Genomic DNA, 16,233 nt, shown 5'->3' with positions numbered 1-16,233 from the left:
GGGAGGACTGGCACAGAGTGCATCTAGCCTCGTGGTGCCAATTGAGCAGCTACTTGAATGAGAAGTAGCAGCTCCACAGTTTGGAAAGTCGGCTGGGAGAATGGTGTGCTGACCACATTCCACTCCACACCGCATACATATGACGCAGCAATGCAGACGGTGAAACGGCGGTCTGTCGACATCCCTTGGACCTTAAAGGACTCAACAATTTTCCCTTCCCACACTTACCTCCAATACCAAACTGACGATTCCTTGATGCCTGAGGATATATCCTGCCAACAGACCCTTTCTTTTGTCCAAACTGTGCCACCAGTTTCTTCACTCCCTGTTTTAATTCTATATGTACATCAATACTCCGCAAGCCACCTGACGGTGTGTGGTGGAGGATACTTCTGGTAACACTAACTGGTCCCCCATCCCCTCTACCATTCGCGAATGGCGCGTGGGAAGAATCATTGTGGGTAACCCACTGTATAAGAGAGAATTTTCTCATCGTGGTCATTTTGCATCATGTGTGTGGGAGGAAATAATATGTTGTCCGACTCTTCCCGGAAAGTAGTCTCTCGAAATTTCAGTAATAAAGGTCTCCACGATGCACGACGTTTCTCTGGTAGCGTCTCCCACTGGAGTTTGTTGAGCGTCGCTGTAATGCTCTCGCGCCGATTAAACGATTCCGTGAAGAAACGCGCCGCTCCTCGTTGGATCTTCTCTATCTCTTCTGTCAGTCCTATCTGGTAATGGTCCCAGACAGATGAACAATACTCAAGAATCGGTCGAGGAAGTGCCTTGTAAGCCACTTCTTTAATGGATGAATTATATTTCCGTAAGATTCTTCCAAGGCATCTCAGTCTGGTATCTCCTTTGTCTACTGTTAGTTTTGTGAGATCAGTCCACTTAAGGTCGCTCCGGATAGATGCTTCTACGTATTTTACGGTAGTTACTGTTTCCAGCGATTTCTTATCAACATTATAGCTATACAGTAGTGCATTTCTTTTCCTGTGTATGCGTAGTGTGTTACATTTATTCACGTTCTGGGCAAACTGCCAGTCTATACACCTTTCTTCAATCCTCTGTAGGTTTTTCTGGAGACTGTTTTCTGGCATTGCTGCCTTTGTATAGATAACTGCGAACAGCCTTAAAGAACTTCCGATGCATTCTACTAGATAATTTGTGTACACGGTAAACAGAAATGCCCCTATCACGCATCGTTGGGGTACTCCGGTACACATTTGTCTATTTTGTTCCTTTAAGAACGACGTGTTGAGTTCTGTCTGCAAGGAAGTTTTGAATCCAGTCGCAAATCTGGTCTTATACTTTGTAAGCTCGGGACAGTGTCGAATGTCTTCCTACAGTAGAGAAACACGGCATCAACCTGGGCACGGATGTCTATTGCACTTTGGATTTCATGGAGGAACAAAGCGAGCCGAGTTTCGCAAGATATGTTTGCGAAATCTATGTCGATTTTTACAGAGGAGAATTTCATTCTCTACATGAGCATAAAATATGTTGCATAGTTCTACAACACACTGACGTCAACGATATGGACCTGTAGTTAAGTTCATCTTTCCTATGATCCTTCATGAAAACGGGAATGACCTGCGCTTTTCCCAGTCCATAGGTATCCTTCGTTGCTACAGCGACCTGCGATAAACTGTTGTTAGAATGGAGGAAGTTCTTTCACATAATCTTTGCAGAAGCTTATAGGTATTTCATCTGGTCCTGATGCCTCTTCACTACAAAGTGATTGTAGTTGTTTTCCTGTTCTATAGTCAACTATCCCAATATCTGCCATTTATTCAGTTCGTATTATGATTGAAATGAGGGACTGTGTTACGATCTTCCGTGGTGAAACGGCATTCTATCTGTCGTTTTCCATTTAGGTGCTATTTTGGTCACTGAGTGACTGAATAGACGATTTCGAACCGCTTACTGATTTTAGGTAAGACTAAAACCTCTTTGGGGTTTTAGTAAGATCCGTTGACAAAATTTTACTTTCTAGTCTAATTCAGTACCATCGCATTTGTCCGACATACCAATCTAACCTTCAAAATTCTTATGTGACATCAAATTTCAGACGCTTCTGTTCTCTCCTCCTATGAAATAACTGTAGAATGGTAGAAATGCAGTGAGCAGTTTTAGCAGGAAGCCGCCAAACACGTCTCTCCTCATATATGAAGAGACCTTTGTGAGAGAGATATGAATGTGTGTCTTATCTGCTGAACACTTCCAAGACCAGCTACTTGGAAATTTTGCTGTCTTTGTCTAACATTCACCTCCAATAAATTACATTTTTTATTCCACATTACTCTGCCCAACTACAGTGTCATATTGGTGAAATCTTAAATGAGTGGAAGGAAAATGAATTATCGTTCAGTTGCTGTAGCGAGAAGATCAGCTACACTTACAGCTTCCCTGCGTTGCTGCCATTCTACCGATATCGTGCAGGGTCGCACCAGAGGCGAGGAATTTGGTAGCGTGCGGCTACTTCAGCGGGCTCTGTCCACTGCGCGCTCATCCAGCCTCCTTCATTTCCGTGAAATTATAATACAATGAGGCCTACATGGACATGCAGGATCGTTGCTCGAAAATGCTACTGCTGATTGGTCTGTCAAAACAAGTGTCGGCCGTTTGGGGCCCCACTAAACTAATGTCACCGTCACGGAACGACGCATCGTAGTCGATCGGCCATAACAACAGCATATTACGTTCGCCATCACCACCCATTCTAATTTGAAACGCAATGGCGTTAGATTTGTGACACGGTCAGATACAGAGCATACATTCGGTGCGTCAAAACCAGTCGCTTCTTGCTTCCACTTGTCGAGTATTTTAGTGACAGCGCATGGCTTCTGTGTCATATGCGGCTGAGTCGCGCCCACGGGGCAGGATTAGCGCAATGAAGGCGCCATGAAGAAAATAGTTTTAATTTCTTATGGAAATACTGTTCTCATCTTTAGTGGTACAAATAATGCCTCGCTGACATCTACGAGTGCACTGAACGACTGAATCATGTACATCAAACCGAATGCGATACCAGGAATAGCAGACAGTCAATATGTGTACACATACACGTACAGAGACGTGTAACTAAAACACTAGTTCAAACATTTATAACGCCAACACAATACATATATCGAAGCAAAGCTTAACCACTATCAACAAATCTTTCAGATTCTTGCGTTAAGCAAGGATTTAATTAAATACAAAACAAATCAACAAGAAATAAAGAGGAAAATTTTATATTCACAAAAACATAATTTTTGAACGACATAAACTGATTTTAACTTCTTTTTTTCAGAATAATTTTTTTTTGCTCTATGTTGATATATTAGCCGGCCGGAGTGGCCGAGCGGTTCTAGTCGCTACAGTCTGGAACCGCTACGGTCGCCGGTTCGAATTCTGCCTCGGGCATGGATGTGTGTGATGTCCTTAGGTTAGTTAGGTTTAAGTAGTTGTAAGATCTAGGGGACTGATGACCTCAGCAGTTAAGTCCCATCGTACTCAGAGCCATTTGAACCATTTTGTTGATATATTGTTTAAACTTTTGTAAGATATAAATCAGAAAACCCCCCCATGAACCATGGACCTTGCCGTTGGTGGGGAGGCTTGCGTGCCTCAGCGATACAGATGGCCGTACCGTAGGTGCAACCACAACGGAGGGGTATCTGTTGAGAGGCCAGACAAACATGTGGTTCCTGAAGAGGGGCAGCAGCCTTTTCAGTAGTTGCAGGGGCAACAGTCTGGATGATTGATCTGGCCTTGTAACATTAACCAAAACGGCCTTGCTGTGCTGGTACTGCGAACGGCTGAAAGCAAGGGGAAACTACAGCCGTAATTTTTCCCGAGGACATGCAGCTCTACTGTATGATTAAATGATGATGGCGTCCTCTTGGGTAAAATATTCCGGAGGTAAAATAGTCCCCCATTCGGATCTCCGGGCGGGGACTACTCAAGAGGACGTCGTTATCAGCAGAAAGAAAACTGGCGTTCTACGGATCGGAGCGTGGAATGTCAGATCACTTAATCGGGCAGGTAGGTTAGAAAATTTAAAAAGGGAAATGGATAGGTTAAAGTTAGATATAGTGGGAATTAGTGAAGTTCGGTGGCAGGAGGAACAAGACTTTTGGTCAGGTGATTACAGGGTTATAAATACAAAATCAAATAGGGGTAATGCAGGAGTAGGTTTAATAATGAATAAAAAAATAGGAGTGTGGGTTAGCTACTACAAACAGCATAGTGAACGCATTATTGTGGCCAAGATAGACACAAAGCCCATGCCTACTACAGTAGTACAAGTTTATATGCCAACTATCTCTGCAGATGATGAAGAAATTGATGAAATGTATGACGAGATAAAAGAAATTATTCAGGTAGTGAAGGGAGACGAAAATTTAATAGTCATGGGTGACTGGAATTCGTCAGTAGGAAAAGGGAGAGAAGGAAACATAGTAGGTGAATATGGATTGGGGGGAAGGAATGAAAGAGGAAGCCGCCTTGTAGAATTTTGCACAGAGCATAACTTAATCATAGCTAACACTTGGTTCAAGAATCATGAAAGGAGGCTGTATACATGGAAGAAGCCAGGAGATACTGACAGGTTTCAGATAGATTATATAATGGTAAGACAGAGATTTAGGAACCAGGTTTTAAATTGTAAGACATTTCCAGGGGCAGATGTGGATTCTGACCACAATCTATTGGTTATGAACTGCAGATTGAAACTGAAGAAACTGCAAAAAGGTGGGAATTTAAGGAGATGGGACCTGGATAAACTGAAAGAACCAGAGGTTGTAGAGAGTTTCAGGAAGAGCATAAGGGAACAATTGACAGGAATGGGGGAAAGAAATACAGTAGAAGAAGAATGGGTAGCTCTGAGGGATGAAGTGGTGAAGGCAGCAGACGATCAAGTAGGTAAAAAGACGAGGGCTAATAGAAATCCTTGGGTAACAGAAGAAATATTGAATTTAATTGATGAAAGGAGAAAATATAAAAATGCAGTAAATGAAGCAGGCAAAAAGGAATACAAACGTCTCAAAAATGAGATCGACAGGAAGTGCAAAATGGCTAAGCAGGGATGGCTAGAGGACAAATGTAAGGATGTAGAGGCTTGTCTCACTAGGGGTAAGATAGATACTGCCTACAGGAAAATTAAAGAGACCTTTGGAGAGAAGAGAACCACTTGTATGAATATCAAGAGCTCAGATGGAAACCCAGTTCTAAGCAAAGAAGGGAAGGTAGAAAGGTGGAAGGAGTATATAGAGGGTTTATACAAGGAAATGTACTTGAGGACAATATTATGGAAATGGAAGAGGATGTAGATGAAGACGAAATGGGAGATAAGATACTGCGTGAAGAGTTTGACAGAGCACTGAAAGACCTGAGTCGAAACAAGGCCCCGGGAGTAGACAACATTCCACTAGAACTACTGATGGCCTCGGGAGAGCCAGTCATGACAAAACTCTACCATCTGGTGAGCACGATGTATGAGACAGGCGAAATACCCTCAGACTTCAAGAAGAATATAATAATTCCAATCCCAAAGAAAGCAGGTGTTGACAGATGTGAGAATTACCGAACTATCAGTTTAATAAGTCACAGCTGCAAAATACTAACGCGAATTCTTTACAGACGAATGGAAAAACTGGTAGAAGCTGACCTCGGGGAAGATCAGTTTGGATTCCGTAGGAATGTTGGAACACGTGAGGCAATACTGACCTTACGACTTATCTTGGAAGAAAGATTAAGAAAAGGCAAACCTACGTTTCTAGCATTTGTAGACTTAGAGAAAGCTTTTGACAATGTTGACTGGAATACTCTCTTTCAAATTCTGAAGGTGGCAGGGGTAAAATACAGGGAGCGAAAGGCTATTTACAATTTGTACAGAAACCAGATGGCAGTTATAAGAGTCGAGGGGCATGAAAGGGAAGCAGTGGTTGGGAAAGGAGTGAGACAGGGTTGTAGCCTCTCCCCGATGTTATTCAATCTGTATATTGAGCAAGCAGTAAAGGAAACAAAAGAAAAATTCGGAGTAGGTATTAAAATTCATGGAGAAGAAGTAAAAACTTTGAGGTTCGCCGATGACATTGTAATTCTGTCAGAGACAGCAAAGGACTTGGAAGAGCAGTTGAACGGAATGGACAGTGTCTTGAAAGGAGGATATAAGATGAACATCAACAAAAGCAAAACGAGGATAATGGAATGTAGTCAAATTAAGTCGGGTGATGCTGAGGGAATTAGATTAGGAAATGAGACACTTAAAGTAGTAAAGGAGTTTTGCTATTTAGGGAGTAAAATAACCGATGATGGTCGAAGTAGAGAGGATGTAAAATGTAGACTGGCAATGGCAAGGAAAGCGTTTCTCAAGAAGAGAAATTTGTTAACATCGAGTATAGATTTAGGTGTCAGGAAGTCGTTTCTGAAAGTATTTGTATGGAGTGTGGCCATGTATGGAAGTGAGACATGGACGATAACTAGTTTGGACAAGAAGAGAATAGAAGCTTTCGAAATGTGGTGCTACAGAAGAATGCTGAAGATAAGGTGGGTAGATCACGTAACTAATGAGGAGGTATTGAATAGGATTGGGGAGAAGAGAAGTTTGTGGCACAACCTGACTAGAAGAAGGGATCGGTTGGTAGGACATGTTTTGAGGCATCAAGTGATCACAAATTTAGCATTGGAGGGCAGCGTGGAGGGTAAAAATCGTAGAGGGAGACCAAGAGATCAATACACGAAGCAGATTCAGAAGGATGTAGGTTGCAGTAGGTACTGGGAGATGAAGAAGCTTGCACAGGATAGAGTAGCATGGAGAGCTGCATCAAACCAGTCTCAGGACTGAAGACCACAACAACAACAACAAATCAGAAAAATTAAGCAATTGCAGCAACTGCCACAAAACATTTCCTTTTTTGGAAAATAAGAATTTCACGTGTAAATTTTGAATGATTCATTAAAATATGTTATGAATGAAAGAGGTTTGTGAACATTTTTGTTAATTAAATTGTATACATCATGAAATTACACACATGCTCATAAGTTAAGGATAATTGCAGACGGTGTGCCACACAACGTGGCACTACACAAAACTGGCGCTAATAGCATAGGCACATAGGGAACACACACGACACAGATGTGTAGGTCAACGGTATTGATGATAAGTTGAGAAAACCGCCCCGAAACACATGTGCTGCAAAACGCAACTGTTTCGTGCACATGTACCACGACATCAATATGGGATATTGGGATATAAAAAAAAGTATGTGAAATCTTATGGGACTTAACTGCTAAGGTCATCAGTTGGTTGGTTTGTTGGTTTGTGGGATTAAAGGGACCAGACTGCTACGGTCGTCGGTCCCTAAGATCATCAGTCCCTAAGCTTACACACTACTTAACTCCACCGAGCGAGGTGGCGCAGTGGTTAGCACACTGGACTCGGATTCGGGAGGACGACGGTTCAATCCCGTCTCCGGCCATCCTAATTTAGGTTTTCCGTGATTTCCCTAAATCGTTTCAGGCAAATGCCGGGATGGTTCCTTTGAAAGGGCACGGCCGATTTCCTTCCCAATCCTTCCCTAACCCGAGCTTGCGCTCCGTCTCTAATGACCTCGTTGTCGACGGGACGTTAAACACTAACCACCACCACTACTTAACTCGACTTCATCTGCTTTTCGTATTAATTTCTGTGTAAGTTAAATTCTGATACTGAGAGTATTTTTTATATGATCAAATCAAGCGCAATGTGTCGGTATACACTACTGAGCCACAATATTAAGACAGCCTGCTCAATAGCGTGTTGCTCCAGGTATGGGACGCAATATAGCTGCGATTCTACGTGGTATGGATTCGTTGGTACGTTTATACACGCATTAGCACCAGATCTCTGCGCAGAAGTTACAAACTTACTGTCAATTATTGGCCGGTGGTTTGTGGGTCCCAGATTGCTCCACATACCTGTTGCATCCGGTTCCGATCATGCGAATTTGGTCGCCAAGGTATTAACTTGAGTTGACTGTTATACTTCCCAAACCATTCTATCTCCACTCTGGCCTAGTGTCACTGACTGTAATCTTGCTGGAAGGCAGCATCGCCGTCGGTGATAACACCAGTCATGAAGGGTTGCAGGCTGACCACAGTAATGTTCCTGTAGTTCACAGCTGGCATGGTGCTCTCAGTCAGTCCACAGGTATCTTGGAAGCTCAGGTGAATGTCCCCATAGCACAATACCGCTCCAACTAATGCGCATTCGTGTTTCACGTAACCGTTCGCCCTGGTGTAACAACAAACATGTTACCGCTGATCCACGGTCCAATCTCGATGATATCGTTCCTATAGCAGTCGTAACTGACGATGTCGTTGGGACAGCATGAGAACACTTAGGGTATCTGCTGCCGAGTGCCTTCTTCAACGACTTGCGCTGAACGGTGTTCTCCACAACACTTGTACTTGCACCAGCATAGTACTCTGTTGTCAGATCTGCCACAAATCACCGCTCATCTTGTTTTACAGAGCAGGCAAGCCTACAACCTCCAAGTTCTGCGACGAGGCGTGAATATCCAAGACCTCGTCTCTAGCTCGTGGTTTCACCGTCATTCATACACATTAAGTAGATGCTCAAGACAATAGCACGCTAACCGAGGTGCCGGGCCATAACAATAAGTCTTTCGTTAAAGTCACTTGCCTGTGTATTCTGTCATTTGTCGAAAGTGTCGTCGCTAAAAATATCATCCGTATGCAGTGTCACGTGCCGTAACGCCACCAGGCGACACTCAGTCTCGTGGTGGGCATTAATTCTAATATTTTGGCTCAGCCGTGTATTTCTGTTAGTGGGAATCAAGTTGGTCACTCGTGACCGGGAACCGCTGAACACCTCACCGTTTCCCCAACGTCAGATTCAGAGGTTGAGCTGCTGGTCAGAACATTTAAATGCAGATGTTCAAATTTTGGCGACGACCACTTCTTAGCAATCACTCACCAACTCCTTCGTCATTTGTCGCTCGACACCCTCCAACGGACGCAGCCCAGCTCGAATACTGCACGAGTGCAGGCCTTTTATCTTATTCAGTATTCTGCGCCATATGTAGGGGGCCCACTACCCGCGCACTCGTCCCTGTTTTGCGTGTGCGATCCTGTATGGAATGCACTTTCAGCTAGAAACCAGAGTGAAGCCAAGGCGGAACCGTGCGACTACTACGGTCGCAGGTTCGAATCCTGCCTCGGGCATGGATGTGTGTGATGTCCTTAGGTTAGTTAGGTTTAAGTAGTTCCAAGTTCTAGGGGAATAATGACCACAGCAGTTGAGTCCCATAGTGCTCAGAGCCATTTGAACCATTTTGAAGCCAAGGCGTCGTCATCGGCTGTAAGAGAAAACAGATGTGTAAATTCGCGCCCGGACGTGAACAGATAATGTTAATCGAAACCAGCTCCCCCCTGGTCGCAGTCTACTAGGTCAAGCAAAGGCAACTCCTACCTTCGGCGTCAGTATCATCTCCGTCCTCACCCATGCTTCCAGCGATCTATGGAGGATCGACGGCGACCAACGATAGGAGCCACTGGAGCTGGAACCGTTGCATTCCCCAAGCCATTTCCATTGACAGTGAGACGAGAGAGACCATCTGCTGAATTCCTGACCACGTCTAACAGCGATGCTATGTCTTTTGCTAATCTAAGGGGATGAGCTGGGGCTTCCCTGGGTTGGCTCTAGTTTGCTTCGTGTAATTCTCCAGTGGGCCGAGAGAGTTCTGATCGTTATTATTTTTGCTTGTTTGGCAATGGTCGTTCCAAAAAGTCTCAGAAACTTCTTTAGAATTCGCCAAGGTAGATAATAATAATCCTGCCGGGAGGTAGCATCCTACAATGGCTTGCAATTTGTGGGTTAGTGAGCAGTCTTATGCGAATGCCTGTAATTGACCCAAAGGCTAATCGAGCTGTAGCAACATAACTGTTTGATGGAAAGAACGAAATTCATAAAAATTTGCCGGTTTGGAGACGTTTGTGTTTAGATTGAGGTCCCGAGACTGTGTAAGGGAAGAGAGTTAATAATCGTTCCGCTCTCGTAGCTCAGTGGTAAGCATGTGTGGCTGTTCTGCTGAGGAACCGCGTTCGATGCCCAGTGCTGCCAGGAATACCTCCCTGCTGGGAAAACTGGAACGTGGTGCACTCAGTCTCGCGATGACAAAAGAGGAGCTCCAACGCAAAAAAAAAAAAAAAAAAAAAATCCAACAACGACCGGAAGGACGTTGCGCTGACCACATGCCCCTCCAAACCGCATCCGAATGACTCCATTCTCAAAGGATGACACGGCAGTCGGTTGGTCCTTGTTGGCCCGTTGCGGAATTTGCGAGGCTGGATTAAACTGAAAAAAACTGTGTGGTTTCACGGTGCTACAGGAGGGCTGGGCGCATGACTACCCGCAGGCACTGTGGACATTTCTATCGCCGTGCGGGCACGACGCGGGTACCACTCTCATTCTCTTATTCGTGAACAGAACTGAAGACTGCCGATGTTATGCGACTGACTGCTGACGCTGTCGTAATTGCTACAGTACGACAACACAATGAATACTAATTAGTTGTGTGATGTCCTTATGTTAGTTAGGTTTAAGTAGTTCTAAGTTCTAGGGGACTGATGACCATAACTGTTAAGTCCCATAGTGCTCAGAGCCGTTTGAACCATTTGAACTAATTAGTTGCCGGCCGCTGTGGCCGAGCGGTTCTAGGCGCTTCAGTCTGTAACCGTTCTTCTGCTATAGTCGCAGGTTCGAATCCTGCCTCGGGCATGGATGTGTATGATGTCCTTAGGTTAGTTAGGTTTAAGTAGTTCTAAGTTTAGGGGAATGATGACCTCAGATGTTAAGTCCCATAGTGCTTAGAGCCATTTTTGAACCATCGAAAAAAAAAGTAATAATAGTAAGCTCATCAAAATTATTTCGTTAAGAAAACCAAATGAATTTATGTTGGTGTCTACGCTTTTATGTGCCATCTCGTCTCATAAGATATTTCATGTCTTTAAGCATGCTGAAAAAACGTTCAACAGAAACACCTCGACACAAACAGCATACTTCACACAAAATACGCCACATCGCCATAATCACATCGCTGCTCAGCCAGGAACGCTTTAAACTGCCATTGTCCCAAACCGTGCTACCTCAGTTTATTAAGTGTTTTTACAACAACATCCCTGACGATATTATTTTGAGACATATTCAAATGGTTCAAATGGCTCTGAGCACTATGGGACTCAACTGCTGAGGACATTAGTCCCCTAGAACTTAGAACTAGTTAAACCTAACTAACCTAAGGACATCACAAACATCCATGCCCGAGGCAGGATTCGAACCTGCGACCGTAGCGGTCTTGCGGTTCCAGACTGCAGCGCCTTTAACCACACGGCCACTTCGGCCGGCTGAGACATATTGCCAGCAGATTAACACGATGTAGGAAGCAATGTATCGCTGGTATTTCCTGTTGGATACCAACTTCTTTCACGTGTTCCTTATCAAAGCAACTACAAAAGACTTTTGACCAATCATTGCTGGAGCTCCAGCTGTTGAAATCAACGAAAGCTTTCCCAAGAAGCGTCTATTTGTCAATAATTTTACCTAAACAACAAAATACGTCGTCGTCCGTAGTTGTATCGTGCGTTGGCACTAACTCAAGAAGTTCTACCACCAAGCTGAACTCAGCATCAAAATCTGTCACAAATAGCGCAGGCTGAGCAACACCCATTACATCCGTGCTTTCATCCAAAACCAAAGAGAAAAAAATCTTTAGTCTTATCTTTCAATTGCGTTTCCACTTCTTTTGCCATTTCTTCGATCCGTCTGCAAACTGTTCTCAGTGACAGAGGAACTGTTACGAAAACTGGAAGAGTCAGTTGACAGAAGATTGTTGCGGCACCAGTAAAACACCCTATAACGAATTCTCAATGCTGAAGGGACGCGCTGTTTTGGTTATTTAAAGGGATGTGTGATAGCTCACTCTCTATGGACTACCACTGTGAATGACTTGGTTCTCCTCCCATAAATACATTAAAATGGAGACGTAAAATCGAGGGCAAAACCACGTTATGCTTTATATATCTACATAAACTTTCCTCTTTGTCTCTTTTTTGTTATACCCGAAAGATTTGGCCTTGCTTTCTTTAGTATCCAAACTGATTACGAATATCTCATGAAGGAGTTAAAAATGTCGATTCACATTGTGCTTCATCCACGCCGATAAAATGTTGTTGTTGTTGTTGTTGTCTTCAGTCCTGAGACTGGTTTGATGCAGCTCTCCATGCTACTCTATCCTGTGCAAGCTTCTTCATCTCCCAGTACTTACTGCAACCTACATCCTTCTGAATCTGCTTAGTGTATTCATCTCTTGGTCTCCCTCTACGATTTTTACCCTCCACGCTGCCCTCCAATGCTAAATTTGTGATCCCTTGGTGCCTCAGAACATGTCCTACCAACCGGTCCCTTCTTCTTGTCAAGTTGCGCCACAAACTCCTCTTCTCCCCAATTCTGTTCATTACCTCCTCAGCCGGCCGAAGTGGCCGTGCGGTTAAAGGCGCTGCAGTCTGGAACCGCAAGACCGCTACGGTCGCAGGTTCGAACCCTGCCTCGGGCATGGATGTTTGTGATGTCCTTAGGTTAGTTAGGTTTAACTAGTTCTAAGTTCTAGGGGACTAATGACCTCAGCAGTTGAGTCCCATAGTGCTCAGAGCCATAACCTCCTCATTAGTTATGAGATATACCCATCTAATCTTCAGCATTCTTCTGTAGCACCAAATTTCGAAAGCTTCTATTCTATTCTTGTCCAAACTACACTCCTGGAAATTGAAATAAGAACACCGTGAATTCATTGTCCCAGGAAGGGGAAACTTTACACATTCCTGGGGTCAGATACATCACATGATCACACTGACAGAACCACAGGCACATAGACACAGGCAACAGAGCATGCACAATGTCGGCACTAGTACAGTGTATATCCACCTTTCGCAGCAATGCAGGCTGCTATTCTCCCATGGAGACGATCGTAGAGATGCTGGATGTAGTCCTGTGGAACGGCTTGCCATGCCATTTCCACCTGGCGCCTCAGTTGGACCAGCGTTCGTGCTGGACGTGCAGACCGCGTGAGACGACGCTTCATCCAGTCCCAAACATGCTCAATGGGGGACAGATCCGGAGATCTTGCTGGCCAGGGTAGTTGACTTACACCTTCTAGAGCACGTTGGGTGGCACGGGATACATGCGGACGTGCATTGTCCTGTTGGAACAGCAAGTTCCCTTGCCGGTCTAGGAATGGTAGAACGATGGGTTCGATGACGGTTTGGATGTACCGTGCACTATTCAGTGTCCCCTCGACGATCACCAGTGGTGTACGGCCAGTGTAGGAGATCGCTCCCCACACCATGATGCCGGGTGTTAGTCCTGTGTGCCTCGGTCGTATGCAGTCCTGATTGTGGCGCACACCTGCACGGCGCCAAACACGCATACGACCATCATTGGCACCAAGGCAGAAGCGACTCTCATCGCTGAAGACGACACGTCTCCATTCGTCCCTCCATTCACGCCTGTCGCGACACCACTGGAGGCGGGCTGCACGATGTTGGGGCGTGAGCGGAAGACGGCCTAACGGTGTGCGGGACCGTAGCCCAGCTTCATGGAGACGGTTGCGAATGGTCCTCGCCGATACCCCAGGAGCAACAGTGTCCCTAATTTGCTGGGAAGTGGCGGTGCGGTCCCGTACGGCACTGCGTAGGATCCTACGGTCTTGGCGTGCATCCGTGCGTCGCTGCGGTCCGGTCCCAGGTCGACGGGCACGTGCACCTTCCGCCGACCACTGGCGACAACGTCGATGTACTGTGGAGACCTCACGCCCCACGTGTTGAGCAATTCAGCGGTACGTCCACCCGGCCTCCCGCATGCCCACTATACGCCCTCGCTCAAAGTCCGTCAACTGCACATACGGTTCACGTCCACGCTGTCGCGGCATGCTACCAGTGTTAAAGACTGCGATGGAGCTCCGTATGCCACGGCAAACTGGCTGACACTGACGGCGGCGGTGCACAAATGCTGCGCAGCTAGCGCCATTCGACGGCCAACACCGCGGTGCCTGGTGTGTCCGCTGTGCCGTGCGTGTGATCATTGCTTGTACAGCCCTCTCGCAGTGTCCGGAGCAAGTATGGTGGGTCTGACACACCGGTGTCAATGTGTTCTTTTTTCCATTTCCAGGAGTGTATTTATCGTCCATGTTTCACTTCCATACAAGGCTACACTCCATACAAATACTTTCAGAAACGACTTCCTGAACTTAAATCTATACTCGATGTTAACAAATTTCTCTTCTTCAGAAACGCTTTCCTTGCCATTGTCAGTCTACATTTTATATCATCAGTTATTTTTCTCCCCAAATAGCAAATCTCCTTTACTACTTTGTCCCATTTCTAATCTAATTCCCTCAGCATCACCCGACTTAATTCGACTACATTCCATTATCCTCGTTTTGCTTTTGTTGATGTTCATCTTATATCCTCCTTTCAAGACACTGTCCATTCCGTTCAACTGCTCTTCCAAGTCCTTTGCTGTCTGTGACAGAATTACAATGTTATCGGCGAAACTCAATGTTTTTATTTCTTCTCCATGGACTTTAATACCTACTCCGAATTTTTCTTTTGTTTCCTTTCCTGCTTGCTCAATATACAGAATGAATAAGATCTGGGACAGGCTAGAACCCTGTCTCACTCCCTTCCCAACCGCTGCTTCCCTTTCATGCCCCTCGACTCTTATAATTGCCATCTGGTTTCTGTACAAATTGTAAATAGCCTTTCGCTCCCTGTATTTTACCCCTGCCACCTTTAGAATTTGAAAGAGGGTATTCCAGTGAACATTATCAAAAGCTTTCTCTAAGTCCACAAATGCTAGAAATGTAGGTTTGCCATTCCTTAATCGATTTTCTACGATAAGTCGTAGGGTCAGCATTGCTTCACGTGTTCCAACATTTCTGCGGAATCCAAACTGATCTTCGCCGAGGTCAGCTTCTACCAGTTTTTCCATTCGTCTGTAAAGAATATAGCATTTCGAAGCAGACACTGAGGGCCGGTTAGTGTTTCAATAAAGAAGTAATTTTCTTCCCACTGTGGGCTGAAGGATAGAGATTTGTATTGAGGGTCTTAGCTACTCCTTAGTCATTTTCCTCTCATTAATGTTGTCATACCACGAACGCCAAAGAGACTCTGACACCGACAACACTAACGACACGAAGTAAACAGACCAAATGTCAGCAGAGAGGTGGAGGGGGAACTGCTGGCTGACCCGCCCGCAGCAAGCAGTGTGGGCACTCACGGGCGCCGGCGCCTGCGATACCGCCTTTGCCTGCCCCTGTGCTACTTGATTTATAGTGGCAGAGTAGTAGCTGTAGCTATTTAACCTTATATCTTGGGTAAAAGCGATGCTACTAACAGCTCTAAAATTAGTTTTAAAAGTATAGGTGTGCAGACAGTTGAAGTAGATCCTCTTTCGCTGACAATGGAATCATTATGTCTCAAGGCATGTTTGCGTGCGACCTCCGAGCCTGGAGCACGTGGACAGTGGCAGAGAATGCTGCTTTCTCGATCGGGCAGAGGAAAGGTAAATTTCAGGACTGTCAAACAGGACTTACATTTTGTCTTTGTTGTTCATTAAATGTCACTCTTTTAATCCGTGCAACTAATTTAAGTATAGATACCATGATTTTCATACGTGACAACTGATCTGCCTTCTGCATAAGGGTACACGAATGCTAGTCTTAATCACTTATTACTAACACACTGTTTCGCGTACCCTCGAAATCTGGTTTCAGTGCTTGGGAAAACCATGAAATACACATTCATAGTACACGGACGCGATTTCCACTGCCAACCGTAACAAATCTGAGACCTCACCAAGTTTTATTGTTTCTCGTCTATCTATAGGAAGTAGATGAAAGGATATTTTACTGTGACAGTCACCATTTTATTCTTACCTTTATGTTCGGAACGTCCTATCTTCAGGTGCCTCCCGATTAAATTATGTTTTCATGGTAGCTGTTTTAGTGGCAACTCAGTTTTGCTAGTAAAAATTCCTTCTTAACACGAAACTGTTTGGAGAAATTGAGAACTAATGCTGTCAAATCCGTTTAATAAGGAAAGCAAAAGGAATTAGCATTATACGCTGTACATACACTTGAATCTTGAAAATCGAATCTTAACTGTGGCACGTAGGTACAATAAACA

Source organism: Schistocerca nitens, chromosome 3 (genome assembly GCF_023898315.1).
Source record: "Schistocerca nitens isolate TAMUIC-IGC-003100 chromosome 3, iqSchNite1.1, whole genome shotgun sequence".
NCBI lineage: Eukaryota > Metazoa > Arthropoda > Insecta > Orthoptera > Acrididae > Schistocerca > Schistocerca nitens.
This window is presented reverse-complemented; position numbering follows the sequence as displayed.